The 25,867-nt window shown below is 46.1% G+C and overlaps 1 protein-coding gene and 1 pseudogene across 6 annotated transcripts in view; one reads left to right on the top strand and one right to left on the bottom strand.

Annotated features, from left to right (window-relative positions):
* The window catches only part of LOC147029854 (protein FAM89A-like), a 45,996-nt gene that overhangs the window by 8,611 nt on the left and 11,518 nt on the right, over window positions 1-25,867 (top strand). For 3 of the 6 annotated variants that reach the window (XM_085873276.1, XM_085873270.1, XM_085873274.1), the window contains exon 1: window positions 17,486-17,668. The exons of 1 other annotated variant lie outside the window; for it this stretch is intronic. The gene's annotated coding sequence lies outside the window, so the exon portion shown is untranslated. Of the gene's footprint in view, window positions 1-17,485; window positions 17,669-25,867 lie in introns of those variants that run through there. 2 more of the 6 variants (XM_085873271.1, XM_085873272.1) reach the window with 2 other exon arrangements.
* Window positions 2,492-18,539, bottom strand: LOC147029855 (uncharacterized; annotated as a pseudogene).

The raw sequence follows: 25,867 nt of genomic DNA, 5'->3' as shown, positions 1-25,867 counted from the left end.
ACAACCCCATGCTGTTCACCTTCAGTTCTATACAGTTTCGCCCGTTTGCGATATACACCATTTTTCGGTTAATGATCGCAGCATACTGCTCGTTCTGGACTTCCATCATGAATTTCAGAAAGGCATTCTTGAAACGATAGTTTTTGAGGAGCTCACTGCCATTCTTTTTCTGCTTTTGTTCCAGCCCTATAATCACAAAATCCTCATCACAGCCACCACCCCGGTTCCTCCTCTCCGGATCCTTTTAATGATGGCGTAACGTACTTGTCAAGACGTAAATGCACCTCCATCGCGATACCGGCACTCCTTTAAATGTGCACCATTGTATCCCTCACTATCGACCGATACGTTGATTGCTTATGGTGAGGCAGAACCTCGTAGAGAATAAGACCGTCATCGAGATAAACCGAGGGCCACACTGAGAGTGAGATGTCCAAGAGCGGTTTCTTTCTGTTTTCCTTCCAGAACTTTGGTGAGCACTGACTTGGTCGTCTTCATCACTGGCCCGTCGCTGTGTGCGATTGACAGGGGAATCGACATAATTGGATGGCTTAGTCGATCTCTGAGATCGATAACTTCTCGCACCGTTTCCATCGCTAAGACGTGAGCGAAGGCGTCTCTCACACCTTCGGTACCAACCTTATCATGTTTGATCGGTTTCCGAGCGTTTTCCGATGCAAAGTTTTGCACTCTGGTGCGCTTCACAGCTTTTAGAAATCTTGACCCGTCTTCTGCGCACTCAAGCAGAAACTCCGATCTTGCCAATTTACCGCGATGAAGAGTGTGGTCAGGTACTTGGCCGTCGCTTCGCAGACACTTTTCCCCATAGTCAAGTTGTCGAGGGTCTCTGGTGCGGTTGGACCGAACGGATCACATGTTTCAATGAACATCTGCTTGAGACGGTCGGCACTTTCTTTGTCTTTCTTCACACGCTGCTTGCACAATTGGTTTGCCGGTGTTTCTCCCCTCTGAATACCGCACATTTCTTTCATATCTGTAACGGCCATGCTGCGCTGTGTAAGGCTCACACACCACCATCTAAATGCCTTCTCAGAATTGGCGAAGTGGACGACTGGTGGCTGCAGATGCAGCGTCGCCATTTTATTGGTCTGCTCAAGGGTTAGGTCGATCGGACTGCGACAGTATGCCTTATTTGTACGTCTCGTGCTGAAGGCACCAGCTTGTCGTACATCCATTGCAGCTGAATCTAGTTGACTTAGCTTTTCCAAATAGAGTGAACCCCACCGAGCATAATTTGGTCTGTTCAAGGTGAAGAACAGATCCGTAAGATGAGGTGGAACTGTCACATATAGGGCGACATCGTTGGTTCGTACAGCCCTTTGCAGCTCTCGGTAAATGTGGTTGATGAAGTACACGTACACAGCCCAATATGCCGCTGCCTTGCCAAGTGAGCCGTTCATGGTATCATGAAGAAACTGCTCATAGTCCTTGACGAGCCGCAGGAAATCTTCCTGTGTCGCCAGTTGGGCCAGTTTGTTTGTATCGTCCAAATCTGTCGACATTATCTCTTGAGATGACTTCTTCATACTGATCACGTCTGTCTGACAGGAATCGTTCATACAGTAACTGCTCCAGGACACCAGCTGTTATCTGGTGAATGCGGGTACATCGGTTATAAAATTTACCCTTCACAAACCCATTCAATGAACCCTCGGCCAGAACATAATCCTCTGTCAACAGATATTCCAAACTGGAATCGGATATATTGGTCCCAACAGCACCAAAAAATGCCAGTACGACGTGAAAGTTGCCCAGTAAAATTATAAGTTTATCAAACTTGGGCGCACGGAGAGCTTGAATGGTGAACGCCTTCATGGCAATATTTAGATCGTACGTATCTGGGTGCCACATTTGACCATTCTCTTCAGCCACTTTCAGAGATCGTTCCATGGTAGCCTGAACAACCTTGTCGAGGGTTAGAGACATTTATGGGATCCATATGAGCTATCACTGTCATTGGAAGGTGGTCCTCCACTAACAAGGAATAAAATCCGTTGAACTGAGGCACCGTTTCATGCACGGACTTGATCACCCACAAAATATCCAATGCGTTTGCTTCAATGAATTTATCGCTGCCGTTTGAAGTAGTGGCTGCCGAAAGTGATAATTTGACTGCTCGCAAATTCAAACGGAAAGCAGGACACTCTTTCACAATGCCTTCAAAGGTTCTTCTGGCTCTCCCACTCACAGTTGACGTCTCTCTTAACGGTCCTGCGACTATTTTGACGTGATATTCATCTGGAATGTATTGATTCTGGTAAGCTATGCCCACGGTAACGTGCAGACTGTTATTGCCGTCCAGGGTTTCGACGTTCAATTCAAAGTTGTCCCAGGCAGTTCCCGAAGCAGAAATCAAGAAATGATCGTATCCTAATGCTTGAGCAAAATGGGGGCTTCCTGGGTAATCTTTCTGGGTTTATGCACATTGAACTCATTGTAAAATTCATCACGTTCTCCCTCTCATCCAGCAATTAGTTTTATAGCCACTTACCAGTTGCAAGTTGTGAGTCGGGCAACAGTCCTGCCAGTGTCTCCTTTTCTCCTGAAGCACAGGTGTATGCGATTTCCGACACGAGTCTTTTGCTTTCATCGTCGCTCACACAATGACCAAGTCTGTTCAGCACTGTTATTGCACTCTTGCTTCCTAACATCGAAGAAAGTCCAATACCTAGCGCAGTGTTTTTCCAAGGCTTTACATTTCCCTGTGATACGGTATAGACTGCATCTGAAGAGAGTGCTTCACATTTCTTTCCTAAGCGGCTGATGGTGCTTCGGCAACGCCACGCAGTAGTGTTCTGCAGAAAAGTTTTGTCAGCGGAGGAATTTCTGGGGCGGTTTTCTTCAGAGAATCAACGGTTGTAGGGCTCGGAATTTGGGTCTTCTCATTTGTAGAATCTCCGATCACAACATCATTGCACTCGATCGAACCTCCTGTTCATCCGCAGTGGTATTTTTCAAAGCTACTACAGCATCATCAAAACTGAGAGATAGTGGGTAAATCAAATTCCCGGTCTTGTTCGACTCCTTGCCAGAGCACAGGTTGTCCTTGTAGGCTTTTTTTTATTATCCAGCAACTTCTGTGTGGTGTATCCTTCTATATCCCCAGAAATCCCACCACTGGCCAGGAATTCTGATTTGTTTAACTCCATTACAGATGCAACTGCGACTGGAATACGTTTTGCCACTACTTGGGAGTCTATGAATCCCTGTATCGCTTCAAATGCTACCATGTGAACAGCTGAGGGTGCAACAAAATCATATCCGCAACTTGCAGCCTCAGAAACGTTACTTCGAAGGAATTTCAAGCGACAACTATTGTGGTACATGCCCTTGGGAGCCACGAGGTCGTCTGTTCCTCGAGCAAGCACCAGAATTTTCTGACTCGAAGTAGAATTTGGGTTCGCTCCAGCACATGCCACAACTGATTTGCTTCCATTCATAGATAGCATCAGGTTCAATGGTTCAAACGATTTTCCACATTTGGATCGTTTCTTTTCTTTTGAACAGAAAACGCAGCGTTTGTCAACTATGACACCTTGCGGGCTCTATTTTTAAAAGGCAGACACTGAGCGTGTCTTTTTAGCTGGGCTTGGAGGTTTGCTGCTTTCATCCTCAGCTTTACTTTTTTTTCCACAGCACTGAACTTACTGAGACAGGTAGAATTAAATCGTATCGCAGGCATGAATAGTCCGGGCAATTTTTAACAATGTCAGTAGCTTCCTGAAACATGTCTGTTTGTAGACACTTTTGATGATCCAAGGCATTTTGTACCCTTGACCACTGCTCGTCGTCCTTGATGTGTTTTAGCGGATTATAATCTTTCTTCTGACACAGGAAACAAACCTAAAATGAAAAAAAATCAAGCGTAATAAATTCACGAGGCAGTTAGCATGCTTGGAGAATAACACGGCACAAAATGGGTGTGGTAGTGGTGTTTGGTCATTGGAGTGCTCATTGAGATTTTGTCAAGACGGTATATTATGGGATTACTTTACAGAAATGGAATTATGCAGCATTGAATCGACTAAAATGCACTGAAAATATTCCAGTGTGAGAATTTCAGTCCTTTGACGTGCACTTTTGAGGGGCAATGCAAATGGGTGAGCAAAGCCGGCGCACTTGGTGCGCACAAACGCACACTTTGTGTTGGTACGTATGGCCGCATGGCGATTTATGAGGTATACGCACCGGCGGAGTGCGGTGCCCCTCAATCCCTTATCAATTTCCTGTCTGCAAATAACTAGGTTGGAGAAAACAAAGTTAAGCCATGTACGGCGCGTGCGTTCGTTCCGTCCGTTCATGTACGAAACCCGTTCGTTCCGCGCATGCGCGAACGACCCCCGAAACTCATTCGTTCCGCGCATGTGCAAACGACGCCCGAAACTCGTTCGTTCTGCGCATGCGCGAACGACCACCGAAACTCTTTCGTTCTGCCCATGCGCGAACGACCCCCGAAACTCGTTAATTCTGCGCATGCGCGAACGACCCCCGAAACGCGTTCGTTCTGCGCATGCGCGAACGACCCCCGAAACGCGTTCGTTCTGCGCATGCGCGAACGACCCCCGAAACGCGTTCGTTCTGCGCATGCGCGAACGACCCCCGAAACGCGTTCGTTCTGCACATGCGCGAACGACCCCCGAAACGCGTTCGTTCTGCGCATGCGCGAACGACCCCCGAAACTCGTTCGTTCTGCGCATGCGCGCACGACCCCCGAAACTCGTTCGTTACGCGCATGCGGGAACGACCCCAGAAACTCGTTCGTTCCGCGCATGTGCGAACGACCCCCGAAACTCGTTCGTTCCGCGCATGCGCGAACGACCCCCGAAACGCGTTCGTTCCACGCATGCGCTAACGAACCCCGAAACGCGTTCGTTCCACGCATGCGCGAACGAACCCCGAAACTCGTTCGTTCTGTGCATGCGCGAACGACCCCCGAAACTCGTTCGTTCTGCGCCTGCGCGAACGACCCCCGAAACTCGTTCGTTCTGCGCATACGCGAACGACCCCCGAAACTCGTTCGTTTATTACTTTCACATCGCAGAAAGGTTGGAGGTCAATCTTCGACTGCTTCTTTACCGGTGTTGCACCCGCTGCCTCGCGTTTCCCTCCCCCTTCCCATTCCAGGTTTCTGCACATCACAGGTGGTCTGCCGGTATCACATTTGTGATGAAACTCACAACATCCAGATTCATTGCTCATCTCCACTTATTTGTTCAAATTTTCTCTCACCTGTGGAACCACTTCCTTGGTCTGTTCAATTTTGTTCTTCCCTCCAGTGCTTTGAGACAGATGTTCACCACCATCTCAGGTCATCACCGATGTGGCATTGACATACATTTTTGATGTGACCTAAATTGGAAAGTCATGAACTCATGAGACTTTTTTTTTAACCCTTTGAACCCTCATGGCAATTTTACCAGTCACTTCAAACTTCCATATTCCAGGGAGGCCAGGGTGGGGGAACAAAGTCCAAGGAGATCAAGGTTCAAAGGGTTAATATTTTTCACCATCACTAAAGTTTGTCTGATCAGAATGGAATTGGCCTCCCTGGATGGCTGAGAGTAAGCCAAATTTACGCTTGATTTACATCATTCCCCTTAAAGTTAAAGGTCAAGGTTTTACACCACTTGGACTCCCAAACTTCCATTTTGGTTTTTCTCCCATTTTTCTGTGAATGTGTGAGCTGTATCTTGGATTCAGCTGTGACTTTTGTAATGAAATTTTGCATTGATAATGGGAGTAAAAAGTATGTGGGGTTGACATTGTTTTTAACCTTTGACTAATTTTAAGGCCATGATCTAATTTTAGGCATTTTAACATTTTCCCACCAGAACTCGTCTTTGGTTTGTCTGATCAACACAAAAGTGCCCTCTCCAGATATCCTGGAGTAAGCTGCATTTACGATTAATTTAAATCATACCCCTTAGAGTTTCATGTCAAGGTCAAATGGTGGTCTGAAAATAATGCTTTCTTTTTCATTTCTCAATCTTGCCAATGTGGAATCTCAAATAATGTTTGTCTCACATCATCATAGTGCATCTGCATCTAAGTTGTGCACCTGATATTGATGAGTGTTCTTCACCTACGTTTTTCCGATTGTGACGTGATTAACAAAAAACACATTTTTGATCAGAACTTGAAGAATTTTCCTGTGATTTTCATGATGTTGAGGTTTTTTTTGATAGATTCGAGATGGAGACGCATTTTCTTCATTTACACTCTATCCCTAAATGTTGACGGTGAAGGTCACGTGGTGGTCCGAAAAGAATATTACGTCATTGGATTGCAGGTGCCGGGGCAAGGCTTTCCCTTGGTGATGGCTTTGTTGTTGCAGATATGTTGTTCTTTCTGCCCTCATTAACCCTCCCCAAGTTCACCACTCTCCGTATTTCCAGGTTCTCAGATTTTCCCCTCTCCCTGATCCTCCCCTTATGTTTAAAAAGATTTTGTTACATGATTGCTTCCACAGTTTTCCTTTCCACTTTGATTGAGAGTTTGCATGTATAACCACCTTGATCACCCTGTGTATCCCCCCCACCCACCTCCTTAATCTCATTCTTCTCCATCTCCTTTATTGTTACCGCCACAAAAGGTGAAGAAGGTGATGTTTTCACTCCTTTCTGTCTGTTTCTCTGTGTGCAGGATTTCTTAAAAGGTTTGTGACGAATCCGGATGAAATTTTGTGGACATATTCAGTGTGTGAAAAGGAAGAAATAATTAGATTTTGGTGAAGACCCAGATCCGGATCCGGCGACTGGAATTTTTTAAATGATTCGTCACCATTGAGAAATGGTGCCAAAAATGAGAGAAAGCATATCTCAAAAAGTTGTGGACTTGTTGGGTGTGTGACGAGGAAGAATTTATTCCATTTTGGTGAAGATCTAAATTCGCATCCGGATCTGTTAATTGTAAGAGATTCTTCATCATTGAAAGACGGATTTAAACGATATATAGCACGATATCTCAAAAAGTCGTGGACGGATTCGAACGAAACTTTGTGGACAGGTTGGGCGTGTCACAAGGTCAAATTCCTTTGATTTTAGTGAAGATCCGGACACGAGAATTATTCAATTTATAAAGTGATTCTTCACCATTGAGATGTCAGGTCAGGTGTGGGAGCATGTGCCAGAACAGCGCGTCGCTGCGTCCACTTTCCGCCAGTACTCCAGGGGCCTCCGTCTGGCCATCCCCCAAGCAGATGCCAGGCCCATCCCAATCTCCTTGAGATGAAGGTCAACGTGCTGCAACCATGAGGAACGTGGTCGGCCCACTGGCCTCCTCCACTCATGAGACTCCCTCGCTGAGAGAATCTGGTGAGCAGGATCAGCGTCAGGAAAACGAGCCACATGTCCATACAGCCGCAACTGACGCTCACAGACCATGCAGGTAACAAATCTCATCCGAGTCTCTCTCAGCAACTGCTCGTTGGACACAAAATCCGACCAGCGATAGCCAAGGATTCTCCGAAGAGAACTGGTACCAAAGGAATGAAGTCTCCGTCTCAGATCCTTGGTCAGAGTCCAAGTCTCGCATCCATAGAGCAAGACTGAAAGTACCAAGGACATGAAGACTCGGACTTTCGTCCTCCCGCACAGGTACCGGCAGCGCCACACCTCATGATCCAGTGAATCCATGACTCCCCAGGCCCGACCCAGACGTCTATTGACCTCCGACTCACAGCCAGCAGAGACATGAATATCACTGCCAAGGTAAGTGAATCTCTCCTTGACCTCAACATTTTCACCACAAACAGACACAGACAGGACAGCAGCATCCAAGATGTCACCGAAAGCCTGGATCTTAGTTTTGACCCAAGAAACCCGTAATCCCAGCGGCTCCGACTCCTCATTCAGCACCTCGAGGGCCCCCAAAAGGATATCTAAAGTCTCCGCAAAGATGACTGCATCATCTGCAAAATCAAGGTCCGAGATCTTGACATTCCCAAACGATGCACCACAGCTTGATCTCTCTGACATCCTCCCTAAAATCCAGTCCATACAAGTGCTGAAAAGTGTGGGGGCAAGTACACACCCCTGACGAACTCCAGTAACAACTGGAAATAAGTCAGAGATGGTACCACCACACTTCACAGCACTCTCAGTACCAGAGTAGAGTTCAGACATCAGATCGATCAGTTTTGGTGGCACCCCACGAAGACCAAGAATCCTCCAGAGGACATCCCGATTCACTGAATCAAACGCTTTACAGAGATCAACATAGGCTGCAAGCAGCCCCTGCCGAAACTCTCGTCTGCGTTCGGTGAGGACACGAAGAGCAAGGATACGGTCAATCGTTGACCTCTTTGGTGTAAAGCCTGACTGCTCTGGATGCTGGTGCTCAAGCAGATGGTGGTGAACCCGATCAAGAATTATCCGAGCAAAGACCTTGCTCGGCACTGAGAGCAGCGTCACCCCTCGGTAGTTGTTGCAGTCTTGGCGATCACCTTTCCCTTTCCAGTGAGGGACAACAAGGCCCCTCTTCCAGTCAGTTGGGATGATGCCTGTGTTCCAGGCAGAGCACAAAACTGCATGCAACGACACGAGTGCAGCATTTCCACCAGCCTTGAGAAGTTCAGCATGGATGCCACAGATCCCTGGAGCTTTGCCCCATTTCAACTGGTTCACCGCAGCCCGTGTTTCCACAAGCGTAGGTGGACCACAGTTGATTTGAGGGTCAGCAACAGGGATTGTAACACCCTTGAAGTCCAACTCGACAGCTGGGGGATCAGCCTGGTACAACCGCTCAAAGTAACCGGCCCAGCGGGCCTTCACTTCAGACTCCTCTGTCAAGAGCCTACCACTCTCTGCGCGAACTGCAGTGCTCCGAGGAATGGGCTTGGATGAACGCAATGCGTGAATTCCCCTGTAAGCGGGACGAGAATCACCTGTCCACAGGTGATGCTCTACCCCCTCAGAGATTCCTCGCACATAGGCCTCCTTGTCCACCCTCAGTGCACGTACCGTTTTACGCCTCAGCTCCCTGAACAGCTCAGCTCTGCCATTCAGCCTGGTCCTGCGACTCTGGTCAATGGTATCCAGTGTCCCTTGAGAGACAAAATTCTTCCATGCCCTGCGTCGAGTTCCAAGACATGCACCCGCAACATCAAGGACGGTGGTCTTGAAGGCACTTCACAACGCTTCAGGACCCCCAAAAGCACCCAGACCCCCCAAGTGTCCACTCAGCCTGTTCTCAAACTCCTCAGCTACTCTCTCATCCCTGAGCATGCCAACATCCGGCCGAGGCTGGGATGGTACCATTCTACAGGATTTAAGGTGCAGCTTTGGAGTTGCTACAACAAGCCTGTGGTCAGTATTGAGGAACTGAGCACTCCGGTAGACCCTGCAGTTCTGGATCATCCTCCAACGACCGTCAATGAGGACATGGTCAATCTCCTTTGCCACACCGCCATCGTTGGAATACCAAGTCCAGCGATGAGCTTGTGGGCGCTGAAACCACGAACCCGCCACCCTAAGTCCATGACTTCTTGCAAAGTCAAGGAACTTAGTGCTATTCTGGTTCATAGTTCCTGACCCATGGGGACCAACACACATGTCTCATAACCATCCCTATCAGTTCCAGTCGATGCATTGAAATCCCCCAAGATGAGAAGTGTATCTCGTCTGGGGCACTGATCAACCACAGACTCGAGCGCGGCGTAGAATGCATCCTTCACGGTGAGGTCACTCGCCTCAGTCGGAGCATAAACAGAGACCAGGGAAATGACACCTAAGGAGTGACGAATCCTTAGTCTCATAATACGCTCGTTGACCGGTGTTACCTCAATTATCATTGGGGTCAGCTTGTTGGACACAGCTACACCAACTCCTTGGGTATGGTAACCATCAGAGTGACCAGACCAATAGTAGGTGTAACCACCCACCATGATCTCGCCGCAATCCGGTCTCCGAACCTCAGAGAGAGCTGCAATCCCGATGTCCAAACGCTTGAGCTCAGATGATAACAGAGACAGGTGATCATCCTCTCTTAGGGATAGGACATTCCAGGCACCCACCCGAAGGGACCGCCTCAGGTTAACCCAAGGAGACCGCCGTCTGGTGGACGACACCTCAGCACCACTCCGACGCACTCTCCCGCAATCTGACCCAGGGATGTTATCCCGTGGTTTCCCTCCTATCATCAAAGATTGGGGGTGCCGAAGGCTTCGCCCCAATCCCGTCATCCGGTGAGCTGCCCTGCGCAGGAGGTACTCCCACGGAGTGGGTTTTCAGATTTTTTTGCGTTTTTGCGTTTTGCAGAATGAAGGGTTTTACGGTGGCCGGAGTGCAAATCCTGCCACCAACCTCCTCATAAAAAAGTAACCCAACTGCAGGAGGACGTCCGCAGACACAGTTGGGCACTAGATATGGATGGCCGTTGGCTCACAAGGAGCTCCTCCGCCTTTTGACAGGTTTTGTTTTTAATCCTGCTGGGTGTCCATATCCAAACACCCTCCTCACCAGAAAACCTGGTGGGCGAGATGGTTTAGTCGCCGACAACCCGACACACTCTCCTGCAAACCATTGAGAGATCGGGCTAAAAACTACATGCAGCATATTTGAAAAATGCATTGGGCTGTATATGTTCTTGTGGATCAGACAGTGCATGGCGGAGGTATGCGCTCCAACAAGTGCCCTTCTTGTTTATTCTGTTCATGTCTGGACTGTTCTGTGTTCTACCATGTCCATGAGTCTCCATCCTGTACACAAAAAAATACCTTGTAAAATGATATTAAATCAAACTCCAATTAATGTTTGATTCTCTCGAATACAAAGTTAACATTAACATTGAATTACCTTCATAAGTATGCAGGAGTTTTTGTTTCCTCTGTCTTTCATTGATAAGTTTCCCCAGTTGTGGTTGTCGTTTCTAAACAGTGGATTCATTTCGGCAACTTGCTTGTTCACTTTAATGCTTTCGAATTAAGAGTTTGTTTTGACTTTTGTTTCACTTGTTTCTAGAACTCGCAACTCAACCTGGAATTGATTGAAATAAAGATTCAATCATTGCTGCGCACTCAGGTGCAGGAAGAGACGATGAATGTCCAACAGACGAGTTCACATAAAGTTCACCATCATGCCTGCAAATGTCCATTTCACCATGCCTCAAAACATCCTATCAAATAGACTTTGTGAAAACGTTTGGGAATAGCCTGCAGCTTCTTGTCTGGGCACCAGAGAGTCCTGAGATTAACATATTGATCATGTCTGGGAATACATGGAGTGGGAGCTGCGGCAAAGGCCGACCTCAGCGAAGTTGATTTGATGTCTTCACGGGTTCAAACACTCTGTGATACCAAAGGACATGTTCCCAGATACTAAAACATATGTTATCCATTTGATTGTGCTCAAATTGTGTTGGTTTATTCCAGCAGAGCTCTGAAAATGAGTGAAAGTGTGGTGTGCGGGTCAAAGGTTTTAGCACATTTATGTACATTAAATATGATGTTCTCGTTGTATGAAATCACTGGGACTTTGGCTCCTTACTTTGTAAATAACGTTACAATTATTCTCAAAATGTGGCGGCGAGTTTGCATTGTGTATTATTCTTGTGTACTGTACTTTAATAGTTTAGGCTTGCTATTTTTATCCATTTTAAAATTTATATTTGCACAGAATTACTTTTTTTTTTAATTGAAATGATAATTTATTTTGTCACAGTTATATTGAATGTGAAGAGAATGATGAAAGTTTCCCCAGTTTGCTCGTCACATTCCTTATTTTTGCATGTCATATCTTATCATTCTTTTGTTTTCATGATGAAGTTCCAGAGCCACTGCTGACCGACACATTTCTTCCTCCTTTATTTCACCTGTGGAACCAGCTCCCTCAGTCTGTTCAATCCTAGTTTTCGTTCCAGGCCATCTACTGCCAGGTATCAATCGCCAAAAGAATGGAGAGCAAACAATAACTTTTGTCAAAGAATTGTGCATTTGCTGAATGCTCAAACAGAGCAACCAAGTATAACCCTAATAATCCTGTGGCCCCACATGCGACTGATGTGCACCTTCAGCCATCAGCACAGGTTCACGTCGGTTCACATCAAAACTTAATGACGCTTCAGCACAGGTTCACTGAACACATTACAACCTCCACTCCCCCCTTCCCATCCCTCGACAAAAGTGTCATGAACCCAGCAACACAACTTGAGTTTTTGATTAATTTTTTTCTGCATTGTTGAGGCTCGTAGGAGAGGGAACACGCAGGTCAAGTCAGGTCAGTTATCGGAGCAGCGCGTTGCTGTGTCCACTTTCCACCGGTACTCCAGTGGCCTCCGTTTGGCCACCCCCTGGCAGATGCCTGGCCCATCGCCATCTCCTTGAGATGCTGATCATCCTGCTGCAACCATGAGGCACGTGGTCGGCCCATTGGCCTCCACCACTCATGAGGCTTGCTTGCTGAGAGAATCTGGTAAACAGAATCAGCTACAGGAAAACGAGCCACATATCCATACAGCCGCAGCTGACGCTCACGGACGATGCAGGTAACAAATCTCCTTTTAGTCTCTCTCAGCAACCGCTCCTTGGACATAAAGTCCAACTCGCAATCGCCAAGGATTTTCCGAACAGAGATACTCTGGCAGTCGGTATCATCACTCAGTGTGCAACCTTCCTGTCGGCTTTACTCTTTCGTTGTAAAATAGATGTATTTCTTCCTCAACAATACCAGGCCAGTCTGACAACACAAACACCAGCACCTTAGACAGCAATGGATCTGTTTTGGTATGGGATGCAGGTAGTCTCGACTTCACACGTGCAATGGAGAGGAATTCCACGAGATGAACTATCGATGCTGGGATGGGACACCGGTTGGAAACTCATGAAGGAATGTACCTGAGTGTGTACATGTGCCCAAATGCAGTCCTGGCTTGTTCTTGAAATGATATGCCAACAGCGACTTGGCTCGTCGCTGTATCCTTATTGATGTCATAGTTCGAATCATATCCCGTTTGCTTTGTGAAACAGTTTCCAGATGCCTGTGGTCATTATTTATTGAGTTAATGTCCAGAGGGATATGGATGAAATTTCTTGACAGTCCCTCTCTAACTGTGAATAACTTCCTTCCGCTGGTGATGTCACTTGGTGCCATCGATGGCATGTGATGACCTCGACACCAAAAGGTGATTCGTCTCACAAAAGCACCAATGATTTGGTGCTATCAAAATGCACCACCGCACCAGATGACTGCAACACGAACAGTGCTTTTGTTTTCATAAAAGCCTTTCTGTTGAGCTGGTACTCCAATTTTATTTGGTACCTTTCTGGAGTAAGGTATACAAAGGTACATGCTTCGACAGCAGCCAAAAGATCGGAGCACCCAACAGCTTTTATCAGATTTGGTTGTCTAATGGTTGGAGCATCCCCTCTGAATCTGGGAGATCAGTGGTTCAAACCCTGTCTTCATAGATCAGGGAGATCAGCGAGTCATAAGAAACACCTTCAAAATGGTACGTGCTGCTTCCTTTGTTTATGGAGCCCAGATAAAGACCTATAAGTTGACAATATGAGTGGATGCTTTCATGGGCCGAATAACCTGCTCACGTGTTGATGTTGTGGGCTGGGGGTCGGTGGCGAGGAACGGCCGCCAGGTGGAGCAGTAGAGCCGTCTCCCACCGAACACCGGGAATTGCAGGTCATAACCTTCGGCAACTCCGAAGGTCACTTATGGACCGTGCTCGCCAATTCTCTGACGGCGTGGGGTTGGGTTAATAGCCAAATTTCAATATACCTAAGTACCCACGTCGTCAAATTACCAGGGAGGTCACACCCTCGACAGACCTCGGGCGGAACGGACCGTTTACCGAGTCCGAACCGGGTGTAAACCGAGCGGGGATTACCAAGGTCCGTCGGTCTAAATGAACAATGACGGCACGACGGACTCCCTAACTCCCAATACGCACCGTGCTCAACGAATGAAAGAAAGTGACAGACAACAAGCTGGTACATTGAACAATCGGGATTTATTTATAATGGGGCAGGGGAGCACAAAAAAGCAGAGTTAAACCGACTGTCAAGAAGGAATGCAAGTGATGCACAAGGCACTTAAACAATTGCTATTTTCGACTGGGCCCACAGACACACACGCACACACCCAAAATAAATGGTGGCCGCGGCCTTTATTTGGTCCTTCAGCTCGGGAGGGAAGGCGAGCTGAGGGCAAGAGTCTGCACTTGCACCATTCCGACTCGTGTGATGTGGTTGAACTGGCTCGGCGAGACTCGAACCCACCGCCTCAACGCAGTACCAAGCACCAGGGACGAGGGATAGAGTGACGGACACCAGCCAGCAAGAAGGCGGACGAGGCGACAGGCGATCAAGGCCGAAAAAGCTTCCAGACGGATCAGACGACACCAGGCGAGGCAGACCCAGACAGAACGCGCCGCTCACTCTCCTCTCCTGAGGTGGGAGGGATTTCTTCCCTGGCCACTCGCCTCCTCATTGGACGGCTGCGTCGCACGATTCGCTGGCCGTCCCTCATTGTACAGGCTCATGGTAGGCGGGGAAACTCCCACCCTTCTGGGTGGAGTCCTGATCTGAGGCGATGAGCCTCCTGATTGGACGAAGGGCGTGCCCTTGCTCTCGTGGGCTGAGTCGGCTCTGGAGGGAAGGGTCCCACCCACGTCCGCAGCCAGAAACACGTGCGCAATGGCGACGGTGCCGCTGTTGTAAAAAAAACCTAACCAAAAAAATTAACCCACAGCGCACACATGAAATTCCCATCAGACATAAGGGATGGGACCCAAACTATAAACACAAACTTATCGAAATAACTGAACTGCGGGGCCTGCTGACTGTGTGCGAAAGGCTTCCAAATCTGTAACAATATATTTTTGTTTCCTCCTCGAAGGGGAGGGGAGACTGTGTGTGTGTGCGTGCGTGCGTGCGTGCGTGCGTGCGTGTGTGTATGCGTGCGCGTGCATCCACGTCTATATGTTTTCGCTTTAAAAATGTTTTTTCTCTGCAGCCGCTTGGCCGATCGATGCAAAACTTTAAACATAGGAGTTTTTTTTAATTGCTAATTCCTACGTCATAAGTCACATGGCATGTCAGTCATGTTGTATTAAAGGTGAAAATTTGGACATCTTTTTCTCCGAAACCGCTTCACGAAAAAAATTGAAACTTGTCATCTGTCATCAACTCCCCATGGGGAAAATCGGGTGACGGGGAGTGTTCCAACCATCATTGGTTGAATTGAAATTATTATCTGAAAAAGCTGAAACGTCATATATCTGATCTCTGACCCGATCTGAGTGAAGAATTAAATTTATGACGTTCCTAACCCATACCAAGAAACGAAGTAACATAATGGGGTGCATGGATGATACGGGAAGATGGGCCATCATAGCAGTGGGCTGTAATGGTGGCGTGTTCAGTTGATGATGGTATTTGTGTTCAGAATGAACGCGCGAGGTGAGATTATACACTCAACGAGTGCCGTGCTCGTTGTCATTGAAATGCTCAAACAGTAAACAGCAACCAAGTAGAAACCTAATAACCGGACAGCCCTCCATCTGACTGATCCCCATCTTCGGGGATTGATGTCAACACACTTTAACTATAAACAAGTCTGAAGACGACGATGGTTGAGCGGTATTTGACGATTTAGATTGTTTCAGAAGTCAAGGATGAGAAAATGTGATAATGTTTGACCAAGTTATAAAAATGATCAACATGATGTGGTACGAGTGACGGGTTATTTGCTGCAAAATGTCGAAAACCCGGTTTGGTTCAACAACTTAAAAAATTTGACCTTTGCATAACCTTTAAAGGTCACAAAACAATGTTGTGGACATTAAAATAAGGAAACAGGATACGTGCTATAGCTCATTGGAGTTAGTTCGTCGAAGAAGGTCGAAAACCCGGTTCGATTCCCACGACTTTGAAAATTTGACCTTTGTGAAATTTTAAGGTCAAAGGTCAAGGATTATGACCTTTGGTGCAAAACTTCCTCTGGAACATTCCAGGAACAATATAACGTCATAAAGGCTATATGGCATTTCACACTCCTCGGATTATCCATACTTTAATGAAATCAGCGTAAAAACAAACTTGAAGGGGGCGCCACGGGCAAGGTGTTCGAGATAGAGCAAAATGGTTTCAAGACTTTAGGTGGGGAATGACCTCAAGATTATGCATAAAAAATATTGTCATCCCAGCTCTCAAAGTTTGGGCGGTCGAATGATTTTTATGTCAAAATTCGCAATTTTCTAAGTTCGTGACCTTGACCTTGGGACGAAAATGAAAAATCGAGCTCCGTGGTGCTATGCAGGAGCCATTGGGCTAACCAAATACCGAAACCTCTGCCAGATTCGACAAACCCCCTCGGAGAAGATACAAATTGAAATCGGCTACCCCCTAAAAACACATGGTTTTTAGGCGTGGCTCCGCCCATAATGGGCGCACCACACCCATTCTCAGGAAAACACAACTCGATCATGATATAAACTTCTTCTTCTTCTTCTTCTTCTTCTTCTTCTTTCGGCTGCTCCCGTTAGGGGTCGTCACAGCGGATCATCCGTATGATCCGCATTGTGATTTGGCACATGTTTTACGCCGGATTCCCTTCCTGACGCAACCCTGGTCACCTCTTACGACACAGGGATATTGTACACCTATTTTAACCGGGGTATACACCGACCCAGTACACTGGTACTCACTTTGCCGACCTCGGAAGGATGACAGGCTGAGTCAACCCCCTGGTGTAGTAATTCAGTGGCCCAACGGGGCTTGAACTCAAGACCTTTTGGATCCCAAGCTGCTGCCCAAACCACTGCACCAACACCAGGCTCTCGATCATGATATAAACCTCCCACCAAAATTTTATCAGGATCGGATCAAAACCCACGGAGCTATGCTCTGGACAGACACAGACAGACATACAGACAGACACACAGACATACTGACAGACACACAGACAAACCGACAGACACACAGCCATACAGACAGACACACAGACATACCGACAGACGCACAGACGGACACACAACAATAACGAATATAGTGGTCACTTATTTTTTTCGTGAAAACATTTTTTTCGTGAACCAATACACAACACTGTACTCATGATCTTTTCTACCCCATTCACCCTGCCCAAGTACACCCCTTTGCCGATTATTGTTTTCTCCCCTCTCCCTCTAACCCAACTTTCATGGTTTTTGTTCCATCTCTGTTTGAACCCATTTTCCATAACTCTACTTAAGTTTGAGCTTTCTTTTATCACTTCAAGTCTGTTGTGTGTCACCTCCTGTATTGTTTGTTCTCATCATTCTCTCCACCAATTCTTCCTCTCTCCCTCTTTTGTTCCTCCATCCTGCTGTTGTTGTGCTTTCCCCATTTCCAATGTGTTCATTGTGTTTTCGACTTTGTTTCCCAAAAAGGAAGATTGTGGAATTATTGTGGAACGTGGTGTACCCTCATTGTTCTTTTCAGCGGGGCTGGCTTCTCCCTCGGTCATGAGGAGGTTTCGTTTACAAGACAAAAAACGATTTAAACCCGAAATTGACCTGAAGAACGGAGAAAGATCCAAGTGTATCAAATAAAACAATAAACTTCACTGAAACAAATGAACGGATTTGTAAAAAAAAAAAAATTCTCGGAAAGACGTGAAACACGATCAAGGGAAGAAAACAACATGTGAAAGTCTTCAATGAGGTGAGTGATATGAGTGAGGCCTGTTGGGGGAAAATCTGTTTGTGTACGAAGTGTGAGGTTCATATTTATTTATTTATTCTGTGGAGTTGGTGGAAGATCGTGTTGGATGAGGAACGGTCTCTTGAAAGGGAGTGAGTGGTTCGTGATAAACCATTGAGGCCTGTCCAAGCAGTTTGGTGATGTTAATGATTTTCCTCGTACTGTACTGTACTGTACTTTAATTCTCTTGAACTCTTTTCAGTCAATTTTAGTCATTTATCGATGTTTGAAACATGAAAGAATCAAGTATCATGAACGTTGAATGTGTGTGTATCCTTGGTTGAAAAGCTTCGATCTGGATGGGATGCATTTCCAAATGGGGTGAAGAACGTTTCAGTCCTTCCCTTCCTCTTTGATTTGCGATGACTGTCGGGACAGAGTCAGAGGTGATGACTGACTGACTGGGGCAGAGACAGAGGCGATGACTGACTGACGGGGCAAAGTCAGAGGTGATTGCTGACTGATGGGGCAAAGCCACATGCAATGGCTGACTGGTGGGGCAGAGCCAGATGCATTGACTGAGCCACTGACTGGGCAAAGCCAGAGGCGATGGCTGACTGATGGGACAGAGCCAGAGGTGATGACTGGCTGACTGATGGGACAGAGCCAGAGGTGATGACTGGCTGACTGATGGGGCAGAGCCAGAGGTGATGACTGGCTGACTGATGGGGCAGAGCCAGAGGTGATGACTGGCTGACTGACGGGGCAGAGCCAGAGGCGATGACTGATTGACGGGCAAAGTCAGAGGTGATTGCTGACTGATGGGGCAGAGCCAGAGGTGATGACTGACCACATCATAACATGTGTGAGCTGTGAGCTGCACTTCACCCATGATGAAAACTAGTTACAAAAACAATCAAATTATGACAAGTTTACATCTAAAAACACGTTATGATTTACTGTTTATTAAATTGCAGTAATTTGGAGCATCACCATCAATATGGGAATATTTCACAACGGATTGATATCCACATGATGCATCGCAAAGTTAAATGCACATCCTTCAATTACAAACATCCAGTAAAAGTGCATCCAAACAATCATTACTACTTTTGATTTTATTTACTACAACCACACGTAAATTTTGGTCATCCAACTACATCATTACTTCTCCCTTGGATCTGGTGGGATCTGGTGCATGTCGGCTGTTTGTTCCCTGATGGTGATCTTGTGAGTACTGGCTATTCGTTCCCTGTTGGTGATCTGGTGGGTATCGGCTATTCGTTCCCTGGTGGTGATCTGGTGCATATCGGCTGTTTGTTCCCTGATGGTGATCTGGTGGGTATTGGCTATTCGTTCCCTGATAGTGATCTGGTGGGTATAGGCTGTTCCATTCACCGGTGCTGATCTGGTGGGTATAAGCTCTTCGTTTCCTGGTGGTTATCTGGTGGGTCGAGGCTATTCGTTCCCTGGTGGTGATCTGGTGGGTGGAGGCTATTTGTTCCCTGATGGTGATCTGGTGGGTATAAGCTCTTCGTTTCCTGGTGGTTATCTGGTGGGTATAGGCTATTTGTTCCCTTGTGTTGATCTGGTTGATATCGGCTATTCGTCATCTGGTGGGTATTGGCTATTCATTCGTTGGTGGTGATCTGGTGGATCGAGGCTATTCGTTCCCTGGTGGTGATCTGGTGGGTAGAGGATATTTGTTCCCTGGTGGTGATCTGGTTGGTATAGGCTCATCGTTATCTGGTGGGTATTGGCTATTCGTTCCCTGGTGGTGATCTGGTGGGTCGAGGCTATTCGTTCCCTGGTGGTGGTCTGGTTTGTATCGGCTATTCGTTATCTGGTAGGTATTGGCTATTCATTCCCCAGAGGTGATCTTGGTGGGTATCGACTGTTCCTTCCCTTGGGGTGATGGTGTAGGCTATTCCATTCCCTGGTGGTGATCTGATGGGTATAGGCTCATCGTTATCTGGTTGGTATTGGCTATTTGTTCCCTGGTGGTGATCTGGTGGGTATTGGCTATTCCATTCCCAGTTGGTGATCTGGTGGGTATTGGCTATTCCATTCCCAGTTGGTGATCTGGTGGGTATTGGCTATTCCATTCCCAGTTGATCTGGTGGGTATAGGCTATTCCATTCCCAGTTGGTGATTTGGTGGGGATCGGCTGTTTCATTCCCAGTTGATCTGATGGGTATAGGTTATTCCATTCCCAGTTGGTGATCTGATGGGTATAGGTTATTCCATTCCCTGTTGGTGATCTGGTGGGTATAGGCTATTCCATTCCCAGTTGGTGATTTGGTGGGGATCGGCTGTTTCATTCCCAGTTGATCTGATGGGTATAGGTTATTCCATTCCCAGTTGGTGATCTGATGGGTATAGGTTATTCCATTCCCTGTTGGTGATCTGGTGGGTATAGGTTATTCCATTTCCTGTTGATCTGGTGGGTATAGGCTATTCCATTCCCAGTTGGTGATCTGATGGGTATAGGTTATTCCATTCCCAGTTGGTGATCTGATGGGTATAGGTTATTCCATTCCCTGTTGGTGATCTGGTGGGTATAGGTTATTCCATTCCCTGTTGGTGATCTGGTGGGTATAGGTTATTCCATTCCCTGTTGATCTGGTGGGTATAGGCTATTCCATTCCCAGTTGGTGATCTGGTGGGTATAGGTTATTCCATTCCCTGTTGGTGATCTGATGGGTATAGGTTATTCCATTCCCAGTTGGTGATCTGATGGGTATAGGTTATTCCATTCCCAGTTGGTGATCTGATGGGTATAGGTTATTCCATTCCCAGTTGGTGATCTGATGGGTATAGGTTATTCCATTCCCTGTTGGTGATCTGGTGGGTATAGGTTATTCCATTCCCTGTTGATCTGGTGGGTATAGGCTATTCCATTCCCAGTTGGTGATCTGGTGGGTATAGGTTATTCCATTCCCTGTTGATCTGGTGGGTATAGGCTATTCCATTCCCAGTTGGTGATCTGGTGGGTATAGGTTATTCCATTCCCTGTTGGTGATCTGGTGGGTATATGCGATTCCATTCCCTGTTGGTGATCTGGTGGGTATAGGCTATTCGTTTTCTGGTGGGTATCAGCTGTTGTTTCCCTGGAGGTGATATTGGTGGGTATTAGTTGTTCTTCCCTCGAGTTGGTGGGTATCAGCTGTTCCTTCCCGAGAGGGAATGTTGGTGGGTATCAGCTGTTCATTTCCTCGAGGTGATCTTCGTGAGTATCCGCTGATCATTCCCTGGAGGAAATATGGCAGAGATGTTCACAAGTCACTTGAGCCAAGTCTCAAGTTTTTGAGGGTAAATCGCAAGTCAAGTCTCAAGTCACCATCGTATTACTTCGGTCTTCAACTTGTGTCAAGTCTGACACTTACTTATCATCGTGACCAAAAATATTGGCACCCTTGTACTTTTTTTCAAATAACTCACAATTTTCTCCAAAAATAAGCTTGAATTGACAAAAGTATTTGGTCTCCACAATTCTATACGGTATTTCACTGTTAATATTACAGAACCTTTGTTTTTTGATTCAGCACTTAATATGTCCTTTTAAATGAGAAAATAAAAATAAATGGCATCGACAAAATTATTGACACCCAAAACTTAATATTTCGTATCACAGCCTTTGGACAAAATAACTGCTGTCAAGCACTTCCTATAGCCATGAATAAGCTTCCTACACCTCCCTAATGGCAGTTTGACCCACTCTTCTTGTGCAAACTGCTCCAGTTCTCCCAGATTTGAATGGTACCTTCTCCCAACTGCTGTTTTCAGATATCCCCACAGGTGCTCAATGGGATTTAGATCGGGACTCATTGCTGGCCACTTCAGAACAGTCCAGCGTTTTGGTTTGAACCATCCCAGGGTGCTTTTTGAAGTGTGTTTGGGGTCATTGTCCTGCTGCAAGACCCATGACCTTCGGAGATCTAGCTTTCTGACACTGGGTTGAACATTGTGCTCCAAAATGCCTTGGTAATCTCCTGATTTCATGATGCCATGAACACATTCAAGGTACCCAGTGCCAGAGGCAGCATTGCAACCCCAAAACATCACTGAACCTCCTCCATGTTTGACTGTAGGGAAGGTGTTCTTTTCTTTGAAGGCTTCATTTGTTTTCTGTAAACATCGAGATGATGTGCTTTACCAAAAAGCTCTCATTTTGTCTCATCTGTCCACAGGACATTCTCCCAGAAGGATTTTGGCTTGTTCAGGTGTGTTTTGGCAAATTCCAGTTGGGCTTTCTTATGTCTCTCTCTCTCTCAGCAGTGGGTTCTCCTGGGTCTCCTGCCGTAGAACCCCCTTTCATTGAGTTGGTGATGGATGGTGTGAGTTGAAACTGTCGTACCTTATGTCTGAAGGTCAGCTTGAATCTGTTTGGCAGTTTATCGAGGTGCTTTCTCCACCATTCAAACAATCCTTCGCTGCAATCTTCGATCAAGTTTTCTCTTGCCACCACGTCCAGTGAGATCGGTTACAGTGCCATGGGCCTGAAACTTCCTGATAACATTGCGTACGGTGGACACAGGAACATCGAGGTCGCTGGAGATGGACTTGTCGCCTTGAAATTGTCCATGCTTGGTTGAAATCTTGTGTCTGACGACCTCAGACAATTCTCTGACTTTCTTTCTTTTCTCCGTGCTCATTGTGGTACACACAGTGACACAAAACAGCAGAATGACTCCTTTTCTCGATTCAAACTGGAATGAACTCACCTGTGGTGAGTTGTAGGTGCCTGCAATATATAAATCATTCATTCAACCAAAGTAAAGGAGAAACACCTGCTTGAAATCTAATTGTTTCGAACAACTTCTTGTTGGTGCCAATAATATGGTCTGAGCCATTTTAGTATTTCTGTGTGGAACAAGCTAAGATTTTGTAAAAATAAAAAATTCAGCTTTTTTATTGTTTGTTTTGTTCCACTGCCAACCAAATAAATACATATGTGGATACCAAAAGATTTTTTTAATGTCAACAATTTTCTGGAAGAAATGGTACATTATTTGAAAAAATTGCAAGGGTGCCAATAATCTATGGCCTCGACTCTATAAACCTTGGAGTACAAACTATTGAGGGCTTAAAACACAAGGCTTCATTTATTGCAATGTATGTTCTGAAAAGCTGTTTAAAGGCGCTGTCACACCTTGACGATTTAGCCAGCAATGGCAACGTATAAAAATGTATGTAAAACGTTGGTGTATGCTGAAATTTTGAGGTTTTTTTAAGTTTTGGTCGTATTCATAACGTGTTGGTCGTATGCATAACATATTAGTAACGGGCACACAACGTTTCGTTGTCTTATAGATAACTTATACCAACGAATGCTTAGCCTGTTGTCGGCGTTCACAACCTATGCCCAACGATAGTTTAACTTCGGCATAGCGCGCTGCACGTATCGCCGACGAACTCGTGGCGGAGCCTGTTAAAAACCTGCCGCTCGCCGATTTAAATCATAGCCGTCTGAAAATTGGAAGTGTCAACCATGCAGTCACACCTTGACTATTTAGCCAGCGTATGCCGACTTATGAAAAATGTGTCTGAAACGCTGGCACGCGTCGAATACGGTATGGGTAAGTTGTGTATATGTTAAGAGCACGCTGAAAAACGATGAAGTACGCTGTCATATTTCGTGGTATGTTTAGTACGTCGTGAAATTTCAAGCATGCTGAAAATTTTACGAGTAACTCGCCGTATGGTTCACACGTTCCGCTACGCTGGGAATAAGTTGTCGGCACGATATGCGATCGTTGACACACGTCGACACAAGTTCCTTGTAAGTTACTCATAAGTCGAAACACGTCGAGGTAATGTTTAGCATACCCAAAACTTATTTTCTCCGTCAAGGCACATTTTCTTTTTTTTCTCCTTGGCTCCGTAACGGCACGTGACGAAATATCGGAAGTTGTTGTTGTTGTTGTTGTTGTTTTTAAAACGCTGCCAATACGCCATTATACGGTAGCTGTAAATTAGAAACACGTTCAGTAAGTTCTGTGGTCGTCTGGAAGACGTCCATCAAATACGTCAATATGCGTTGGAGGTACGTTACGCATAGGTTCAAAGCACGTTACTCATAGGTTAGAAATACGTTTTGGGTACGCTAAGCATTACCTCGACGTGTTTTGACTTATGAGTAACTTACAAGTAATGTGCCTCGACGTGTGTCAACGATTGCATAACGTGCCTCGACGTGTGTCAACGATCGTGTAACATGCCTACAACACGTTACTCGTAGGTTATAAATACGTTTCGGGTATGCTAATCGTTACCTCGACGTGTTTCGACTTATGAGTGACTTACAAGTAACGTGTGTCAACGATCGCATAACGTGCCTACAACTTATGGCCAGCGTTGCGGAACGTGTGAGTCATACGCTGGCATACGTCGTAAAATTTCAAGCATGCTAAAATTTGAGGACAACCGCAAAGTACAACGATGAAAGCCAGCGTACTACGACATATGGCAGTGGTTTTCAGCATGCTCTTAACGTATACAAACTTACCCATAACGTATTCGACGTGTGCCAGCGTTTTAGCCCAATTTTGCATACGTCAGGCATACGTTGGCTAAATCGTCAAGGTGTGACAGGGCCTTAACTCTTGTTTTTCTTTGTCAACTTCATACAGTGGACATGTTTTGCTTTGTTCACAGCAAAAATAAATTGATGTTATATTTACTTCTCATAACTAGTGTACCTACTTGAACATTGTTACGGACCCGTGGGGAGTTCTCAAATCCACTGAAGCCGATTAACCGTGGATAATTCCATGTCGCAGCGGGTTCCTAAACAACCACGGATGCTGTCTAAGACGTTTAATTCAGGCAGAGTCCATTGTCTGAATCTGCTTTACCTTCCCGGCGAATTGAAACCCTCCCAGATAGAGTACCGTGCTCTCAACGTTCCACTATGGTAACCAAACAGCCGAGCGATACCGTAAGTGGAAATGCTGGTGAAGATCCACCCATAAGGAAATGGCGGGGGTGAACTCCGTTCTACCCACCATGTTTAACCAATGGAAGCTGACAATGGGACAGTTTGGAAAAGGTTAATCGAGTTAACAAAAGGCACGCATGTCAGTTAAAAGCTAGATGTTGTGGTATTTGTGAATAAGCATTAGTAAATAACAATGCATGAACGAGTAAAATTGACGGTTACATGTTGTAATGAGGTAATTTTGACTGTGGAGGACGGTATTGTACTGTAATCTGCCTGGTGAGATTCATGAAGGTGCTGGAATATTCTCAAACAAAACTTCCAGCATACACGTGAATCGCTTTTGCTGGAAGGCACAGGAATGTTCTGTGTTACGATATAAACGGTGAGAGGGAGGTGTAGAGAGACAGGTATATTGATCGTCTCCATGCTTGGTTTAACTGTAATGAGCGAATGAGGTGTTAATGTCGGTTGTTAACGTGTGGAGCCGATTATAATCAGGTTGATTAAAACTCATAAAGATTGTGTAACGGGAAGTAATTCCTTTGCACTCTTCAATCATCCTGGACGGGCCAGCGTACGAGAGAGAACACTGCGACAAGATTCAATCGTTCAACAGCCCTGGTGGATGATGTGAACATGTGTGAGGCGAGTCGGCAGGACAGAGACACTGGGTGGAAACAACTCGACGCGGATATCGGAGTTGGACATTGCATGTAATTGTGAACTTCCTCATTTGACTTTGTATCTGTTTGTTTGACATGAGTTTCAAAAATGTTATGCTGTTGTGATAACTGCAACGTTATTCAGAAGTCACAGACCCCAACTGACAGATCCAATTGATTGGTAGCCAACCGGTACTCGTAAAGTGCAAACCTTGGATTTCAGTTGTTGGAGGATGAGCTGGCATTGGCACCACGAATGACGTACGTTCGCCAAAGGGAAGGAAACCCCAAGGTGTGTACACCACTGACAACGTATTTACAAGGCAGTGTCACAAATCAAAGTTCTTACCCTGAGCACAGAAGCCCATTCTTATTGATTCACTTATCACGGGTCTACAAAACAGGCACCTCAGTCATTCTGGGGAAATCGGGTAAGGAAGAGGAAAAGAATGAAAAGTACGAGGCATGTTTTCTGCCTCTCGCTCACCTTTTGTAAGCCGGTGGGCTTCTGTTGGTCCCAACAAAAGAGGGGGGAGGGGAACATAGATGAGAGGGGTAGGTGGTGCAATGCAACATGTGGGGAAAGGGGCAGATCGCGACTGTGTGTGGTTTAGA

Source organism: Eptatretus burgeri, chromosome 3, assembly GCF_056783735.1.
Source record: "Eptatretus burgeri isolate ZD-2024b chromosome 3, Ebu_testis_v1, whole genome shotgun sequence".
In the NCBI taxonomy this organism is placed as follows: domain Eukaryota; kingdom Metazoa; phylum Chordata; class Myxini; order Myxiniformes; family Myxinidae; genus Eptatretus; species Eptatretus burgeri.
The sequence above is the reverse complement of the archived record's forward strand: the minus strand, read 5'-3'. Positions and strand labels throughout refer to the sequence as shown.